This window comes from Protopterus annectens, chromosome 3.part0, assembly GCF_019279795.1.
Source record: "Protopterus annectens isolate FY-2018-M chromosome 3.part0, PAN1.0, whole genome shotgun sequence".
NCBI classification, from domain to species: Eukaryota; Metazoa; Chordata; order Ceratodontiformes; family Protopteridae; genus Protopterus; species Protopterus annectens.
This window is the reverse complement of record NC_056731.1, coordinates 910,682,861-910,703,006: the sequence shown is the minus strand read 5'-3', so window position 1 is coordinate 910,703,006 and position 20,146 is coordinate 910,682,861. Positions and strand designations below refer to the sequence as shown.

Here is a 20,146-nt window from a genome sequence, read left to right as displayed (position 1 = left end):
TGGTTTACCAGATTACTGCCCTTTAGTTTGCTTACTCTCAGCATCCAACACTTCCCAGGCTAGAAACTTCTGCCTTCAACACTTTTCTTGGTGTCTTTCACCTCCACCTTTCAAAGTAACTATAATATTACCTCAAAACAATTCCATATACTTGCATTGTATATTCATGTATAAAACACGCACTTTTAGGTTTACTTACAAGTAGCCATTAATTTTAACCTTAACAATATAACCTATTATGACCCACAAGCTATATTAGTGTGGATAATATTTATATGTTTTATGCAGCTGCAAAGAGTCTGCTGCTTTAATTTGGTCCTTGTTCAAGTTAAATTCACCACGACAGTACTCAACCTTATAAGTAGTAACTGTTAACCTAATATTGCAATATTTAAACTGTTCCCTTCATTAACCATTACATACTCTCTTGTCCTAGTAACCCTTCTTAATTCTAAAGTCTTAAATCTCTTTCATTATTACTTTCAATTCATTTACATTTGGCTGCCTTTTGGATTTCCATTTACTAGTTGCTACCTTTTTTTGCAACCAATAAAAGCAATGAAAAAGTCCATGAAGATCAGTACTTTACCCCAGAAAACAAATACAGATAAACAAAACACATAACAAAGCTTGCAAATAACTTTTTAAACAATAATCCATCACGAGTTGAATCTCCTCTCCTATTTTTCTAACTCATTATTCAGTCTCCATCTTTTAAGTCTCAGCTCCCCCAGAAAACACATTCCCATGAACCTTATTCAAACTTATTACATTTTTATTTATTTTATTTTTTATTTATTTAACATTTGTTGACCGGGAAAGTCCGACTAGGTTCCACAGATCCTGTTTTCAGCGGAGGCCCGGGGAGAAATGCTCCAGAATAATTCACCCAAATGGAGGAATAACCTTTCCAATCTAACCGGAATACAAAATATTGAAGCAAGCGCTTCCGTGAAAAAAATAAAATGTTGCACTCAATGTCACATATTTTGCTATCAGAGAGATCTCTTTCCAGATTTCTACTGTTGGTTGATTTTTTTAATTCCATACCCCATTCAAGCTTAACATTCTCTGAAAATTCTCTTACTATACATTAACAAGCCACGCATTTAAAAACTGTTATTAGCCTGCTCTGATATGACTTCTATTATAAAATAATTTTGGCCTTCCCAACACTTCTGATGTAGTTTTCTTAACTTTTTCAATTCCGCTACAAGACCATCATAATTTGATTTTTAGTTTCCAAATCAAACTTCTAAACTAAGCTGAGTGGCTGCTCCAGCCAACACCCCCCCCCCCAAACATAGGCATAAACAATGTCTCCCACCTAATCTTATCCCCTTTTTTTCCCATACCAGTTCCTTTGTTTACTAAATTTAAACCTAAACTGGTTTGTCTGGTTGATTAATATATGGCTGCTGTATATACAAAATGGAGTACAATGAATGTTTCCAGGGAATGCATTTTTTATCCAGATCCATTAATAGTTTCCCAGTGTCTCAGTTTAGTAATGATTTTTTTATTGTTGCTTCCTCCCACATCTCCTTGGTGACTTGCTGTGTGTTAGACACTAACCTTACACCTAGATCTCATCTATTCATGACCCCTCAAAAAAGTACTATTGTTAAACAATTCATTTATTGATATAACTGTTACAGCCTTAGCAGCATACCAGGATATTAAAAAAAATGAAACTAAAACTAAATATTTTACTTTCCCAAACTTTTCCAAATGTGCTTCTGGTTTTGTTTTTGATTAACAGATGGACAGGTTTTTCATAGTGAAAGCTTTTAAGGGTTGCTGCTACCATGTCAGATTCAGGCTTGTCCCGTCCATGGGGAGCCACAGGATCATGCCTGGGACATGTCCCACAATGTCAAAGTGCTCCAATGTTGTTTGAGCTTCCAGCCCCACTGTCTTGCTCACTAAGGAAAGTGTAATTCTGAGGACCACCCCACTTTTTGCCTCATCAATTCTAGGAACTCATCAAGCATGCATTCATCTGGTTACGGAAATAAGAGGAAATTAAGACTGCAACCTCAGCAATATCTAGTATAAGAGATCATAAGGCTAGTCCAAATGCCCTCATTTGTAGAGAAGCTTACTTCCTTGTCTTGGGTGGGATTCATTTATAGAAGATGAAACTGAGGACATACCAAACCATGCTAGATACATCCTGCAAGGTCCACTGGTCCCTCTGTCCCATCTCTGAAGGTGGTGGGTGGGCAGCACTGCCAGCAGGCTTTCAACTGCAGCAAAGACCTGTACAATGGACATAAGGGGCACTTCATTAAGTGGATGATATTGCCATGTTCTGCATCAATACTTACCTTAAAGTAAATGGAGCTAAGGCCCCTGGGACCAATAGTAGAAGTTAATGTAAAACTGAGGCCAAACTGTCCCCAACCTCAAAACACCAGCCCAGAGTTCCAGAGCTAAAGCCCTGTTGGCCATGATGCTGACCCCATGAAATCAAACCTCAAGGAATGGCAAGACAAGCATTGATCTGATCATCAGGAGTGATAGTATAAACTTTAGGCCTAAGAGTACTATAATGATCCTGAGACTACTATAATGATCCCAAGTCCCAAAGAGAACCCAAGGTGAAGTACATTCACATCACTACCAATAGCAACAAACCCTACCAGTGTTACCAACCCCATGGTTAGGAATCTCACCGAGGTCAATGGGCCATGAATGCTGTTTTAACTGCTATAGCAGGCAGCTCATCCTCAATGGGACCAGTACTTACAACAGGCTCAGTAACTAAAAAGCCTATGCACAGCTCTGAAATTTTGATGGACCCCAACCCATAATATAATACAAGGGGGAGACACTGAGAAAAATTCTAAATCTCAACTGCAGTACCACCTCTGCTACTGCCTTCTTCATGTCCAAATCCAAGCAACTACAGTGAGACTAGTATGACTTCAAGGGAGGAGGACAAAGGGAAAAAGTACAGTTTTGTACCTACCATAAATGTAGATGTTCGAGGATTCCATTGCTGCAGTCCTTACTATTGGGTATAGTCCGCATCCAGTCGGTACTAATGCGCATGACCGCTCAGTCTTTTCTTGCCCCAGATGTCAGAAGACCCTAAAAGACAAGGCCCAAAATACCTGTACCAAAACATGAACAATATATACAAAAATAGAAGCAGGTAAACTCACCTACACAACCACCCCTAAACACAGAGGGGAAGGAGGGATTGGACTGCAGCAATGGAATCCTCGAACATCTACATTTATGGTAGGTACAAAACTGTACTATGTTCTTTTCCATTGCTGCAGTCCTTACTATTGGGTAGAATCCCAAAGCAGAGGTAAGGGAGGCTGGCAAATCATAAAGAAGCAGGAGCTGACAACATGCCTTGCAAAACAGCTGTGGCAAAACCAGCCCTAGACTTAGAGTAGATAGGAAGGTGATAATGCTTAGAGAAAGTATGCACTGAACTCCAAGTAGCTGCTTCCAAAATATCCAGTGGCAGTAGCCCTAGTGGAATGAGGCCTAATCCCAGCTGGAACCTCCTTGCCATGATGGGAATAACAAAATGCAATGCAAAAGCCAATCCACCTAGAAATAGTTTGTTTTGACACAGGCTTGACTCAAAGCAAAAGAAACAAACAACTGCTGAGACTGCCTAAAAAATTGCCTGTGTACATCTAAAGTATGCAAAATCTTTTCCCCTTTATTTTGGGGTCTGCATAAAAGTAGGCAAATGAATAGATTGGTTTAAAGCCACACAAGAAACCACCTTAGGCATAAAGGAAGGATTAGTACGTAATGATACCCTATCCTTATGGAAAATCAAAAGGGCTCGACTGCCATAAGGGCCTGCAACTCAGACACCCTTCTTGCAGAAGTAATAGCCAACAAAAAGCAGTCTTCCATGACAAATATTTCAATTCAGCAGTAAAAGGTTGTAGAGTAAGTTTTTCCAACACAAAATTGAGATCCCAAGCAGGAGTAGGAGCTCGGGGTCTTATATTTTGCCCTCTAAGAAACTGCTTGAACAAAGGATGCGAAAACAATGGTGGGTCACAATCATAGTGAGCTGAGATTGCTGCAGCATGAATCTTAATGGAAGAGAAGGACAGACCCTTGTCCAGTAACTCAGTAAGATATTGAAGAGCCATACTCAGATTAGGCTCAGAAATCTCCAAATTCTTTGCTTTACTCCAAAATAAAAATCCCTTCCATTTTGCTGCGTACACTTTCCTTGTACTAGGTCTTCTAGCTTCCCTAATCACATTTAAAACTCGTTGAGGAAGTTGAGACCTGCTGTGTTTCAACACAGAATATGCCAGGCTGTCAGATGAAGAGAGTGAAGCTTGACATTGAGCAGATGACCGTCCTGCTGGGAAAACAGATGTGGAATCAAAGGTTAAGGCCATGGAGGCTTCTTTACCAGACTCCGTAGTAGAGGGTACCAGTGTTGCCAAGGCCAATCTGGAGCTATCAAAATCATCCTTGGCCTGTCCTGTCTGACCTTTAACAGTACCTTTGGAAGAAGAGGCAGAGGTGGAAAGGCATACACATGAAGGTTTGTCCAACTGAAAGACAGAGCATCCACTTTCCAAGCTGTGTGATGAAACCCCTTTGTGCAAAACTGTGGCAGCTGGTGGTTTAGTGGAGAAGCGAACAGATCTATGTCTGGAGTTCCCCATGACACTGTCAATTTCTGAAATACATGAAGATCCAGTTTCCACTTGTGGGGACCCATGATTTGTCTGCTTAACACATCTGCTAAGGAGTTCTGTGCTCCTGGCAGAAACCTTGCCTGAAGAGTTAGGTGCAAGCCTCCCATAAAATCATCGCTTGCCTGCATAGAGGATAAGAATGTGTTCCCCCTTGTTTGTTGAAGTACCACATGACAGTTGTGTTGTCTATTAGAATCAACACCTGCCCTGGAAGAAGTAACTCCTTGAAAGCCAGCAATGCGAACTGGACTGCTAACATCTCCTTCATGTTGATATGTAGATGCTGTAGTCTGGCAGGCCACTTGTCTTGTATCCACTTTCCATTTAGATGAGCTCCCCAAGCAATGTCTGAGGCATCTGTCGGTAAAATCTGACTCGCCTCTGGCCGGGTCACAGAGAGTCCCTTGTTTAGGTGACATTCCTGAGCCCACCACAAAAATTCTCTTTGAAGGCAAGGTATTATTTGAATGACAGTGTCTAAATCCTGGCAGTGCTGTGTCCATACATTTTGAGATACCATTGTAACTTCCTCATATGCAGTTTGGCATTGGGAAGCACCAGAATACAAGATGCCATGAACCCTAATGCTTGAAGGACTGTCTCTGCAGTCAGCACGGACTGATGAGATAGTTGATGGAAGTAAAGTGATAGACTCTTTTGTTTGTCCGGGGTTACAAACGCCATCTGGGCTGCTGTATTCAGTCTCACCCCCAGAAAGCACATGTCTTGAGAGGGTACTAGACTGGACTTTATTTCGCTCACAGAATACCCTAGGCATCTTAGCACTGCTATAACATATTCCAGATGCTGTAGAAGGTCTTCCTTTTCTTGAGGCAGAATCAGGCAGTCGCCTAAATAAGGTTAGTTTGGAAGTCCTTGAAGCCTGAAGTAAGCTATCACTGGAGCCAGAACCTTTGTGAATACGTAGATAAGCCAAAGGGCAATGCAGAGAACTGATAATGAGAATTTGCAGCTAGATACTTCCTGTAACTTAGCCTGATAGGCACATGAAGGTAAGCTTCCTTGAGAACTAAAGTTACCATCCAGTGATCTTTGCCCAGCAGGGGTAAAAGCTGTTGTAACGTCAACATCTTGAACTTGGGAATGTCCAGATAAGTGTTGAGGAGAGATAAATCCAAAAGCAGTCTCCACGTGTTCCCCTTTTTTGGTACTAGGAACATGCGAGAATAAAATCCTAGGCCCCTTTCTGATACAGGGACTGGCTGAATGATGTCCAACACCCATCTGTCTAGAGTAATTAAATCCCAATTTTCTTTGAAAAGAGACAGTCGTCCTTCCAAAGGAGCCGCCAGACGAGAATCTACTGGCAGCTGAAAAGGCAGGTCATTGGGTCTGTTTACGAAAGGACTGACCCCTGCCCTCACCAGAAGTCTGAGCAGGTGAACTACCTGTTCTAGGCCTAAAAGAACCATGAGCCCTGCCCCTACCACGTCTAGACCTACCCCTAGACTGGGAATCATAAGCAGGATATGTCCACCCCTTAGCAGGCCAATTTCTACTAAACTTCGTGGCTGTACCTGCAAAAATCTTTAACAGTTTGCATAGACTTAGCTTTGTCCTCCATTTTCTTTAAAACTGCTTCCACAGGTGAACCAAACAACACATCAGACTGTAAAGGAGCATCCAAAATCCGTGTCTTAACATGCTCAGCCAAATTTTGATCCCTCAACCAGGCATGCCTAAGAACAGAACTAGTGGCAGCCACCCTCGAGGAGGCCTGCACAGCATCAAAACCACATTGCAAAGAATGCTTGCCCACTTGTTCAGACACATAAACTAAATCCAGCAAGTCTTTACAATCAATACCTTCCGCCAAAGCATCCACCTTAGATTTCAATTGTGAAAGGAGATAATTTTGATATTTCAGCATGTGAAACTGACAATTCAACGCCCTCATGGCTAGAGTGGAAGAAGTATACACTTTCTTACCCCACCTATCTAACGCCCTTGCCTCTTTGTCAGTGGGAACAGGATTTTTAACCACAGAGGCCTTAACACCTTTAGGCCCCTGAGAAACAGTTTCTGGGTCAGGACTCTTAAACAAATACTTATGAGCTTGGGCACCCTATAGTACCTATCAGGTTTAACAGGAGCAGGAGGCAAAGAATCAGGGTTCAGGGAAGCCTCTGCAAAACATCTTCCACCACATTCAACACAGGAGGTATAGCTAAGGGCCTATGCTGGGGTAAAACAAGAATTCCCTAAGTCTCTTCCTGGAATCAGAGTAATCCTGGCCTTCCCATTTAAAGTGCTCCCTCATGGAATGCAGAGTCTCTGAAAAGAAAAATCCTCAGGAGGAGAAGCAAGGAGTGGCATCATCCACATCAGAATCAGAATAATGAGGATACTCCTGCAAATCTTCCAGAAGACTCAGAAGCCCTGAACCCTGTTCAAAACTGTCAAACTCTGGTTCCACTCTAGGCCTCTTATCAGGAGGGCCCATAGAACCTCTAATCATAGTAATCAAATCTTCTGCCATTTTAAGCATATGTTTCTTAGGTACAGAACCCGAAGGCTAGGAGAAGCCCCTACTGAAGCTGAAGTTGGCCTACCTCTAAAGAAGTTTTGGCAACAGAAGGAGAGGCTCTAACTACTTTGGGAAGAGAGGGAAGAATAGTTACCTGAGAAGCCCCTCAGCCTGGCCTGCCTCCTGAGAGGGTACATCCTGTAAAAGTAAAGTTTCTGCCTGAGACTCCATAGAAACTCCTGGCAAAACCTCTGGCTCCACTGAGCCATCTAAAGAACCGGACTGCCGGTTCATCAACCCTAGGCTTCGCTGTTTTGTCCTTGCGCTTCTTGGACGGGCGGGCGTGGAGCATCCGACGGCATTTTATAATTGCAACGCTTCCCAAACACTAACCTGGCACAGTCTAACCTCCTCTTAATAGTGCGTTTGTTAAACCTAGCACAAGAGCGCAACCAACAACGCCGTGCTCAGGCCCTAAACAAGGTATACACAATGTATGGTAATCCCTATGAGGTATTTGTTTCCCACAAGAAATACAGTTATTCACTTTTTCTGACATCCGGTTAAATACTGAGGCAAGAAAAACCAAAATGTTGCCAACTCTGATTCGGTCTGAAACGAAATATTTCAGAACGCCAACCTGCACTAAACTGCTTCTGCATAAAAGACTGAGGATATGACGCGGTCATTAGTACCCAGCCTTATACTCTGGTATTCGGGCCGACTGGATGCGGACTATACCCAATAGTAAGGACTGCAGCAATGGAAAACGAAGAACATCAACGCTATTCATCTGCACATCAGATACACAAGAGGCTCTTTCAGTTATTTTCCTTTTTGTCAGGAAACCATCCAGGAACAAATTAAACCAAGATCTTAGATACCTCAAAGGGAGGAGCTGAACCTTCTACACCTGGATGCTTGAACTACTTCTGGGATCTCACCAGCCTGTGTCTTAAGAAAGAGGAATGTGCTTAAAGCTGTTCTCCAAGTTCACAATACTCTTAGTTTTCAATTTTGTGTTTGTCACAAGAATACTTGAAGGCAGTGTCAGATCTAGAGGTCTTATTTTCATCCAGACCAGGCTTACAGGCAGCCCCAATTAAATAAATAGTCTTCAAAATAATGCTGGAGGCTACCGCCCAACCACATCAGCTTATAGCATCTTTACCGATAGTTTGATAAGTCCATTTTCTCTCTCTTTAATGGTGCTTCTATAAAAGCCATCACAAGGTATGACATAACTGATTATTTTCCCCTAGGTAAACCACACAAAGTAGGTCTATCCCAAGGAGGGGGTGTATTTTATTTTATCTTCCATACTTAATCCCAAATCAGGAATTTCTCAACAGCCAAAGAAAGTACAGTTGTGTACACTTACCATAAATGTAGATGTTAGAGTGTATTCACTGTTGCAGTCATCACATTTGGGTTATCTGCCTGCAGGTAGCCCTCAGCCAGCCTGAATAACAGAGTCTTCAGATTTCTGCATCAGATGCTGTCCCTTCTAACATGACGTCAGGTTATCAGGGGTATAAAACATGCATCCGACGCCATTTCATCAGTTTTTCTTGCCCCAGACATTAGGTGCCCCCACAATGGGAAGCAATTATATGGTATGGTAAACCCCCATCAAAAAGCAAATACACCAGAAAAAATAAATATACCAAAGAAGGAAAGGTAGAGTCAAGAGAAGTCAGAGGGCTGGAGGGAGGGTAACCAGGACTACAACAATGAATACACTCTAACATCTACATTTATGGTAAGTGTACACAACTGTACTATGTTCTTCGTGTTTCACTGTTGCAGTCATCACATTTGGGTCGATTCCCAAAGCTAAGGAAGGGAGGAGGAAGTTAAAGAGCATTAGGGCCAGCTGTTAAGCCCTGCAAGACTGCAGTGGTAAATATAGCTCTGGATTCAGAAAAGATAGGCATGTGGTAATGCTTGGTGAAGGTATGTACAGAGCTCCAGGTAGCAGCTTCTAGGACGTTCCTGGTAGGGACTCCTCTGAGAAAAGCCACAGAGGTAGATGCAGCCCTGGTAGGTTTTCCATGGTGCTTGTAGCAGAAATGAATGCAATGGGCTATCCATTTGGAAATGGTTTGCTTTGAAATGGCCTTCCCCTCTGCCCCTGCAACTAGGAGCTGTTCAGATTTTCGGAGAGTTTTAGTCCTGTCCAAATAAAATCTAAGTTGTCTGTGCACGTCCAGGGAGTGCAGTATTCGTTCCCCTTTGTTTTGTGGATTAGGGAAAAAAGTAGGCAAAAGGATGAACAGATTTAGGGCCACACTAGACACCACCTTGGGCATAAAGGAAGGATTGGTCCTGAGGGAAACCCTGTCCACATGGAAGATAATGAAGGGTTCCACTGCCATGAGGGCCTGTAATTCAGATACTCTTCTTGCTGAAGTGATAGCTAGAAGGAAGGCCGTTTGCCAAGAAAGGAATTTCAACTCTGCTGTTGCAGCTGGCTCAAATTGGGGGGGGGGGGGTTGAGCTTTTCCAATACAAAGTTAAGGTCGCAGGCTGGAGTAGGGGCTCTCCTGAGGCAGGTAGCATGTTTGCAGCAGTGTCATACAACGCAAGAGGGGGTACACCAGTGCTGGCTTGTCCTGTTCGATCTTTAGTAGAACCTTTGAGAGGAGAGGCAGAGGGGGAAAGGCATAAACAGAGAGGCTTTTCCCAGGTAAAGGGACAGGGCATCCACTTTCCAAGCTTGACTGTGGGGAGGTTTTGTGCAGAATTTGTTTAACTGGTAGTTCTGAGGGGAGGCAAACAGGTCTACCTCTGGAGTCCCCCACTTGTTCCTCAAGACGTTGAATATTTCAGGTTCTAGTTTCCATTCGTGTGGGTCCATGAGATTTCTGCTTAAGTTGTCTGCCAGTGAATTTAGTTTGCCCGGCAGGAATTGAGCTTGTATGTGTACTTGGTAGCTTAAGGCTGTGTTCCACAGAGCCATGGCTAGTCTGCAGAGGGTACGAGTGGGTTCCCCACTGCTTATGTACCACCTAACTGTGGTGCTGTCTGTCTTTACCAATAGCTGTCATGGAAGACTGCGGTCTTTGAAGGCTGTCAGAGCATTCTGTACAGCTAACATTTCTTTCTGAGTGATATGCAGGCGCAGCTGTCTCGGGGTTCCATTTGCCATGAATGCACTGCCCTGCCATGTGAGCCCCCCATGCATAGTCTGATGCATCTGTTATTAGTGTTTCTGCGGCAGGGGTAGAGTGAAAGAGAATCCCTTGTTGTGATAGCAAGCCTCTGCCCACCAAAGGAACCGTCTTCATACAAGGAATGATAGAAATCATTGTTTCCAAGTCCTGAGAATGTTGACACCATAGGCTTTTTAGATACCATTGAAGTTTCCTCATATGCAGTCTTGCATATGAAATTAGTAGAATGCAAGAGGCCATGAACCCCAGGGCTTGCAGTATTTTCCTTGCAGATAGCTGGGGTTTTGTGGCCAATAATTTGAAGTAGGTTGTCAAATAAACTTGTTTCTCCGGAGTGAGGAATGCCATCTGGGAAGTTGTTTTCAAGCTTGCTCCCAGGAATACAATCTGTTGGCAGGGTACTAGGCGACAAATTCGCAGTTTGTCACAAAACCAAGTAATAAGAGAATTCCACAGTAAAAGACCACCGACCAACAAAGTATATTAAAAACTGTCTTTAATAGACGTGACAAAGATGAAGAAACCAACAGCAATCCAAATAAAATAGAGCGCTTTTGCCTGGTTAATACCAGGCTTTATCAAGATGCATATTAAGAAAACCCAATACTTTATATAGTCATTTTCAATACTTTATATAGTCATTTGCTGATCACCTGACAAGAACGTCTCTAGTGCTTCAGCAAGAAATGCTTTCTAGGGTACTAGGTGAGATTTATTTTCGTTGATGGTGTACCTCAGTGAGGTTAGAAATTTCTTTACGAATGCCTGGTGTTGTAATAGTAAGTCCTGGCTTTCTGCCTAAAATCAGACAATCGTCCAATTACAGGTAAATTTGAATATTTCTCTGCCAGCAAAAATGCAGCGGCTGGAGCTAGACACTTTGTGAATACCCTGGGCTCAGTAGCTACGCCAAAGGGAAGTGCAGAGAACTGATAGTGCATGGAGCCTGCCCTGAAGCGTAGGTTTTTTCTGCAAGATTCACTTATTGGGATGTGCAGGTAAGCTTCCTTTAAGTCTAGGGTTGCCAGCCAGGCATCCTTGCCTAGCATATGAAGAAGCTGTTGAAGAGTTAGCATTCTGAAATTTGGAACCACTACAAAGGTGTTGAGAATAGAGAGATCCAGGACAGGACGCCAGGAATTGTCTTTTCTGGGTACCAGGAAAAGTCTTGAATAAAAACCTTGTCCCCTTTGTTCTGCTGGGACAGGTAGAAAAACCCTGATACTGAGAAGAGAAAGAACCTGCTGTTGGGCCTCCGCCCATTAATTTGGGGGTAGGTCTGGCCAACCATTTGGGGTTGGTAGTGTGTGGAAGTGGAATCTGTATCGTTGGGAAACTATGTTCAAAACCCATTTGTCCTGGGTAATGAGTTCCCAGTTTTTTGCATGCAGGGCGAGCTTTCCTCCTAAGAGAGCAGGGAGGTGAGCAGGGCTTGGAAGGTTTAAGTTTAAGTCATTGTGCCATTTTTTTCACAGGGGGGTGGCTTACTACTCACTACTTTGGAAGTGGGAGCCCCCCATTGCTTAGATCTGTGCGTAGTCTGAGAGTGTAGCCTATGTGGTCTGCTGTTCCTGGGTTTGGACTGAGAAGGCCTGGAAGGGACTGGAAAGGACCAGTTCTTTGAAGGCCAATGCCTACTGAATCTGGGAGGCTGTACTTGTAGGAAATTCTTAACAGTTTGCATATATTTAGCTTTTTCCTCCATCCTTTTGAGGACTTCTTCTGCTTTGTTGCCAAAAAGGCGTTCTTGGTTTAAGGGAGCATCCAGTAATTTAGCTGTAACACGATCTGGCAAGTTTTGCTCCTTAAGCCAAACATGCCTTCTAAGTACAGACCCAGTGAAAGCAGCCCTGCAAGCTGCTTCTAAAGCATCAAAACCACATTGCAAAGTATGTTTACCAACTTGTTCTGCAGAATGCATTAAATCTTGCAATTCTTTGTATTCTGCACACAGTCAGGAATCAACATCATTTTCTGTTTAAGTAGACCCGTAATATGCTGCTGATATTTTAACATATGAAAGTGGCAATTTAAAGCCCTAATGGACAAAAGTAGCAGAAGTGTATACCTTCTTACCCCATCTGTCTAAGGCTCTAGAATCTCTATCAGAAAGGGTAGGATTTTTGGCAGCAGTTGCCTTAATTCTTTTTGGTCCTTGGGAAATGGTCTCTGGATCCACAGAAGGGTTCTTGAAGAGGAACTTGTGAGAGTCAGGTACTCTGTAGTACCCATCAGGTTTTCTGGGTGCCAGAGGTAAAGTGGCTGGGGTAAGGCTAGATTCCAAGAAAGCATCATCTACAATGTCCAGAACAGGAGGGATAGACAAGGGCCTGTGTTGAGGCAGGATTAAGAATTCCCTTAGTCTCTTTTTGGACTCAGAGTAGTCCTGGCTTTCCCAGCGAAATGCTCCCTAAGAGTATGCAAGGTTTCACCGAAAGAAAGATCTTCTGGAGGGGAAGCAGAGGGAATGGAATCTCTGCATCAAAATCCTCATAAGTAGATAAGGGCAAATCCTGGTAATCAGAAGGAGCAGAAATATCACATTTCTGATCAGAAGAATCAGAAAGAAATTCAGTTCTAGGTCTCTTAAGAGGGGGAAGGCTGGCTTCCCCTAATTAAGGTAAGAAGGTCTTCAGCCATTCTAAGCATTTGTTTTTGAGGCATATGGGCATGCGCCTGTGGTTTGAGCGCCGGTTTTCTAGGCATAGTGCGAGTTTTTGGCTAGGATGAAACGATGGCGTCTGTTTAATATGCATGTCCGTAGGCCTGAATACACCCTCAGAAGCCTGTGCCTGCACAGCGGCTCCGGACCATCCAAGGTAGAGACATCCGCAGGTTCCATAGTCGAAGCATCATCTCGTGGCATACCGGACTCCAAATGGGTCTCAGTAGAGGCCTGCGAATCTGAAGTAGTGGGTATTGGGCTGTGAAAGTGCCTCACTGAGTAACGGCAAACTGGCGACTAGCTTAACAGAAGCATCTTCAGCCGTTTTGGACCTATGCGGTCCATCTCTGCCTTTATCCTTATGTTTTTTTCAAAAGATCAGTAGTCGGACGGCTTAACGAAGCCATTTTGGAATACTGAGATTGAGTACGAAAGTAAATGGCTGCAAAAATAGCCCGATGACTAATAGTTCGGGGGTTGAACAAGGCACAAAACAGATGAGGGACATTGTGGTCTGGGCCTAAACAGGGGATACAGTAAGAATGAAAATCTCTAGGAGGTATTTGCTTTCCAAAGGCAAGACAATTGTTAACTTTTACTGACATCGGTTGGAGCAAGGAAAAAGGATCCCCAATGGGGCACTTATCTTTTTTGAAGACTTCGGGTCTGAAACTCGAAAACGAAAATTTCAGGAGATGGCCGACCGGCACTTGCGAACTGCTTTTGCATCGGGCACTGCATGGCAAGAAAGATTGATGTAATGGCGTCGGCTGCATGTTTTATACCACTGACATCATGGAAGAAGGGACAGAATCCAAAGCAGAAATCCAAAGACTCTGGTATTCAGGCCGGTTGAGGGCTACCTGCAGGCAGATACCCCAAATGTGGCTACTATAAAGGCTGTCTTCCAAAATCTCCACACCTCCAATAACTCCACCAAATGTACCAGGGTCCACCACAGTTGTTAGTGCGAAATACTTTTATTAACAAATACACTTGAAAAATCAACAATGTCCGATTAATAACAGAAATATCAGTACGGATTTAGCGCTTTCGTCTCCGACTGGAGACCTTCAGAATCAATGCATAAAAAATCTTGATTCCTTATATAGTACCTATAGTTCCATTAATTAAATGATTAGTGATGCCAATTAACTAAAATTACACGTATAATCGTGTTTACTAGTATACGTATATTTAAAAACGCACAATGGACGCTTATAGACATCCATTAAACAAATAAAATGATTTGCACATACACGCACGTATACATGTTATTACATGTTATTATATATTTATGTTTACTAGGTATTTATGTGCAAATCATTTTATTTGTTTAATGGATGTCTATAAGCGTCCATTGTGTGTTTTTAAATATACGTATACTAGTAAACACGATTATACGTGTAATTTTAGTTAATTGGCATCACTAATCATTTAATTAATGGAACCTATGGGTACTATATAAGGAATCAAGATTTTTTACGCATTGATTCTGAAGAGGTCTCCAGTGGGAGACGCAGCGCAACTGCAGATATTTCTGTTAATCGGACATTGTTGATTTTTCGAGTGTATTTGTTAATAAAAGTATTTTGCACTAACAACGGTGGTGGACCCTGGTACATTTGGTGGAGTTACTGGAGGTGTGGAGTTTTTGGAAGACGGCCTTTATAGTAGCCGCTTCCACCTTGGTTTTTGGTTCCTGGTTGGTGTAGAGTGTGGATTTATTGTTTAGATACCCCAAATGTGATGACTGCAACAGTGAAACATGAAGAACATCAGACAGATACCCTTCAACAACACAAACCTGAAATGTTAGAAAGTAAGGTCAAAGTAAATGAACCAAAAGTGCAAAAGAAAGCAACTTTTCGGGTCTATATTATAAGCTCAAAAAGACTTTACCGCGAACGCTCACATGAGTGAAAATGCCAGTAATTGAACTTGCTATTGTGGGGGGTTGTGCCCCCCCACCCCCCGCTAACTATATATTCCAAATCCAAGGTCACACTACAGTGAGGAAAGGGCAAATATCCCACTCCTCACTGTAACACAACCTCACAATCACAGTTTCGATTCCCGGCATTTTCGCTCATGTGAACATTCGCAGTTTTGTCTTTTCGTGCATCTGATATAGACCCCAGCTTTTCTACACACCTTAAAATCTAACAAAATTGCTGCAAAGCCCAACAAATCCAATAAGAAACATTCATCTAAAGAAAACACAAAGTTCTCATGAATTTAAAGAAATGGAAAAAAAGCAGCTGCAATTTCACTGCAAAATCCCAAAAAAGTAGCCTACGCATCTCTTTGATGTGAGCTCTAGGAACACAGAAGTTCTGAAGACAAAATAATGCTAAGCAAACCATTGTAGGCAGAGAGTAGGAGGAAGAGCTGGATAAGCTGGTAGCCAGGAAAAGTTCCTGGTGCCAAGTTCCTAGAGCTTGAGTGTTAAATAGTGCACACACTAAAGATGCAACTACTTCTGCTGCCTTGTTAGTTTTCTCTGAAGCATGCAGCTTAAAAAGTATGCCAATAGAACAGCTTTGAATGAGGGGGTGAGGTTTACAGAAAATGAATGAAAGGCAGGGTGTGAACATCACATTAGGTTCCTATGGGGTTATCTTCCAAAATTCATGCATATAGGTAGTTGTACGGGTGTGTCCTGCTATAGACAGGAGTCCTATCCAGTGCAAGTTTCTATGCCCTGCACCAGTGTTTGCTGAGACAGGCTCTGGCTTCCACATGACCATGAAATAGATTAAGCAGCTAATTAGAAAATGAAACAATTCATGATTTAGAAAAATGTGTTCCACTTCTTTAAGTGATACTTCACAAATGTTTACAAGACAGGACATATATTCAAACAGTTTACTATTATTTCCTCGAATCAACATTCTGCAAGTGTTCAGATTTCCGAAAAATATCGGAAATCAGAACAACGAACTAAAAAAATGTAGAAGTAAGTATTTTCGGTAAAGTCAACATCTCAGAAATGTCAATAACACAACGTTTTTGCAGGGGGACAAGCTCCCCTACACCCCACAGCCCCATTACTTAGATATACAAACTCTGGGATCACACTACAGTGAGGGAAAGGGCACAACATTTTGCATGATGTGGACATCCTACAGAAGGGCCTCGCTGAGACAGATGCCTGGTGTCAGAGCCATGGCCTCAAGTTCAATGTAAGTTCATCATAAAAGGGTTCTCATCCAGGAAAAAAAGAGGTCATTGTTCCCCTCTACTCGACACTCATTAGACCCATTATAGAGTACAATGCCCCTTCTGGAATGTACCTTACAAGACATCTTCAGCAGCTGGAAAGGCCACAGAAGTACCTCACAAAGAGGATTACTGGCCTCAAACAAATGCCTTATACTGACTTCCTCAAAAAACTCCAGCTTTTCTCCGTAACTTATCGCCTACTCCGAGGTGATCTCTGCCTAACATATAAAGCTATGTCAAACCCAGAGCTGTTGGACATGCTACACCTAAAGAAATCCCAATCCCTCCGAGCTACACGCTCTAGGAACCTAAACCTTGTCACCACAATAAACAGGACATGCTGGAGGGATAGATTCCTGTCCCAGACACTTCCCATACTCTGGAACAGGCTACCCATCTATGTCAAGCAAAGTTCTTCATTAGCACTCTTCAAGAAAAATCTTGATGATTGGATGGGAAATAGGAAATACACCCCTGGGATCACTTGTGTGTGTCTGCTCGACAGTGGCACAGGAAAATAACTTTTTTGGGTGGCGTAAGCCAGGGAACCTTGTTGGCTAGGCTTACGTAGGCCCTTGGGCCAATAGCCTAGTACCTACCTATGAACATTTCCCGATCCCCCCCCTATACCGAGATCTGCATCAAAATGTAGAATTTCACAATAGCGAATGCTGTATTGCATTCACTGTTGTAAATTTCTACATTTTGTCATTCGTTCTTCCAATTCTACCAAATCAGTAGATTCGCACTAATGTGAATCTCACAAAGTGCGATCGAGAAAATGATAGTAAACCTATTCAAACATTTTGTATTGTACAAGACAATTCAACTAGTAAGGAAGTGATTGCTATACTCACAGACTGGAGATATGTTCACAGACTCCAAAATTAGGGAACTTCCATCAGAAACAGGACCACTATAGATACAGGTTCTGATGTTCATCTCTATTCTGAAGTACCTAGGAAACAATAATATTAACCTTTACAAGGATTCTTCAAAAATGAGAAATTTAATGTAAAGAAACATCACAGAAAACAAAAGAGAGCAGACCAAGCTCCTGTTATATAGCAAGGTAAAAGGGGAAGGCTGATGAGTCAGTATTTCAAGAACAAGGTTTGATACTCATTAAATCACACAAGTAAAGCTACTGCAAGGCACAGTGTTTCAAGACAATGTGCCTGCTAGTTAAAATGGACCAATTACACATTTTAAATCTGCAACACATTCCCACTTAGTTCTGCTTTCTTAACCAAAAATAAAAATGCTCAACTGCATGCTGATGCAGTTAGGATTTACACCTCCTCCTACTTCGGTCTAGGAGCATACCCACAAAACTATGCAGTACGACATTATGGGATGGTTCAAAGCTTCTGTGAGGCAGATCTCCTTGTTAGGGGCTGGAGGTATGTATAAGTTGCTCATGGCTTCTCAGACTCATTACATTAATCAGCCATCAAACAGTCGCAGTAAAGATGTGTATTGGATGTGTTAAATATACTTCAGTGGTGACACTTCATGCTATGTCTATAACAGAGGCGAGATGAAAAAAGATGAAGAAATTTATGACAAACAGGAGAAACTGTGACAGTACGCAGCCAGAAAGCAGCACATCTCAGGCTTAGTTTAAGATTTTCTCAGTAACAACACAGATGAAAACCCTTTGTTCAGATATTTTAGCTGTGGAGACTCTGGATATACTGTTCATCCAGTTGACTTCTAAGTGGAGGGGCACATAAGCCAAGAAAAGCAGTACCTTCGCAACGTGCAGCTTATGAAGCCTAAATGGCCAAATATGGCAGAATATACTAATGAGGATACAGCCTACAACCTATGAAAAAAAGCAGGCACTTACCCCCATCGGACTGTCTTGCCTTCTTGACACAACAAACTAATCCCAGACAGAAGACTTACATACCAAAGGGCACTGCTAAACCCTCAAGTGACGTCATATGATTTTCTTAATTTTAAAAATGAGAAAAATTGCTCAAAAGTTTTTAAATGATCTGAAGGCGTTTGTTAACACTGCAAGTTAAATATAATGAGAATACAGAAAATTTAAACAAGAAACAAGGCTCTGTGTGTTCTATATCTGACAGTAGAGATCAAACTGAACAGCAGAAAAAGGTAAGTTTTGTGAACCTGGTCTCAGTTTATCAAGATCTTCAACAGAGGAAACGTCCAACAGTGGATACTCTGCTAAATGTTGCGTCTTTCTGCTTTTCCCAGTTAGGGGTCGCCACAGCGGAACTCTGGTCCGCTGACTGGTAGTTGATTTTTACATGCCGAGTTACAAGCCCTGACGCACAACCTTCAACGAAGGTACGCCCATTCACGCATGTCTCCATGCAGAAGACGCTCTAGCTGAGAATCGAACTGGACAGCGTCTTACTGTGAGGCGACAACGCTACTGCAGCACTACCACCGCGGGTATACTCTGCTAAATGTTATGTGCTTAAAATTGTAGGTGGTATGAAATTCATAACATTACAAACCGAAGATCAACATTTAGCCCACGTGTTAATTTCTTCCAAATACAAACTCATTCTATCAAAACATTTTTATACAGGAATTAATGAATTATAAAAAATAATTTGCAGTCAACAGCAGACTTTTGGGGGCGGGGGGGTAGAAAGCATAAATATAAATGGTACCCAGCCTCTCAAAAATCCAGTAATAAGCCAAAAGAGATGGTAGCTCAGGCAGATGAATCAAAAACTGTGACTATGTTTCCAACCTGTAAGCCAGTTTTTGACCTACTGTATGATGCACTATCAAGTATTTTAAGAATATTACACTTTGCAGTACTGCAAGGTGTCAAACACGTTAGCCAGGTCAAACATACAGTTGCAACTGAAAATCCTAGGTCAAAAGTCATACTAATTTAGTGAAAAATCTAACAGGTTAGAAAAGATCTTGCAGCCTGAAACCCATTCTGATTTACCTTAAATTGGGGAAATAACTGATGCTTCTTGTGATGCCGCTGCACTGGTTCAGTAATCAAGAAGCTTCAATCAGCACCACTAGAAACAGTGAGGGACATACAAAATGGGAGTATGACAAGAACACACACAGTAAAGTAAATTTCCCTTAAGAGCACACAGATATCACAATCAGTCTGGGGCTGGTGTCTCCACTGGCACAACAATAAAGTTGAGTCCTTAGCCAGGGTTCCAAGCCAAGTCCTCCCAGCATTCTCAGTCCAACCAGTGTTTCATGTCCCTGCCCAAGTAGCTCACAAACACACACACACACACACACACACACACACACACACACACACACTTAGAGATTTGATTTATAGACAAACACAAACCTGGGAAAAGCTGGCACAGGTTTACTAGCTATGCCCCCTTCTGCCCAGACCATAAGGTAGTTATCACTGCCATCAGAACCCCTTATCAGCTACTTTAAGGCCCTTCCCAAATGGTGACCAATCCTACTGTGTAATGTTACTATTATCCAAATGGTGTGAACAGCAAGGCTATTTACGAGTGGTCTGTACAGTGTCACAAAATGCATATACAAGTACTCTAATAGCTTAAATATGTCTCACAAATATCAGCCACAAATTTAAACATATTTAATAAATAATAAAACAACAAGACAATACTCAAACAACATGGTAACCACAGATTTCATTATCACAGGAAATATTTTAAAACATTGCAGGACAGTCTCAAATACAGAAAACATCTAAACTAATCTTTACTATATTCCTATCTATATCTAAAAGACACTATGCCCTAAATAACTTACTTAGAGAGCAAGGCAAATGCAGATGAGTGGATGTTGTCAGATCCAAAGACAAATACAAAATGCCTCAAGTCTTACTTAGACAACACATAAGCAGAAGTGCAGAGTGGATGTTTCTAGGTCCAATAAAATGCACACT

At 42.1% G+C, this 20,146-nt stretch overlaps 1 protein-coding gene across 1 annotated transcript in view; it reads right to left on the bottom strand.

Annotated features, from left to right (window-relative positions):
* YES1 (YES proto-oncogene 1, Src family tyrosine kinase) overlaps positions 1-20,146 on the bottom strand; it is a gene marked incomplete in the record, with an annotated part of 1,508,191 nt that overhangs the window by 1,012,515 nt on the left and 475,530 nt on the right. Inside the window, 1 exon segment of the mRNA XM_044065234.1 lies at positions 17,112-17,212.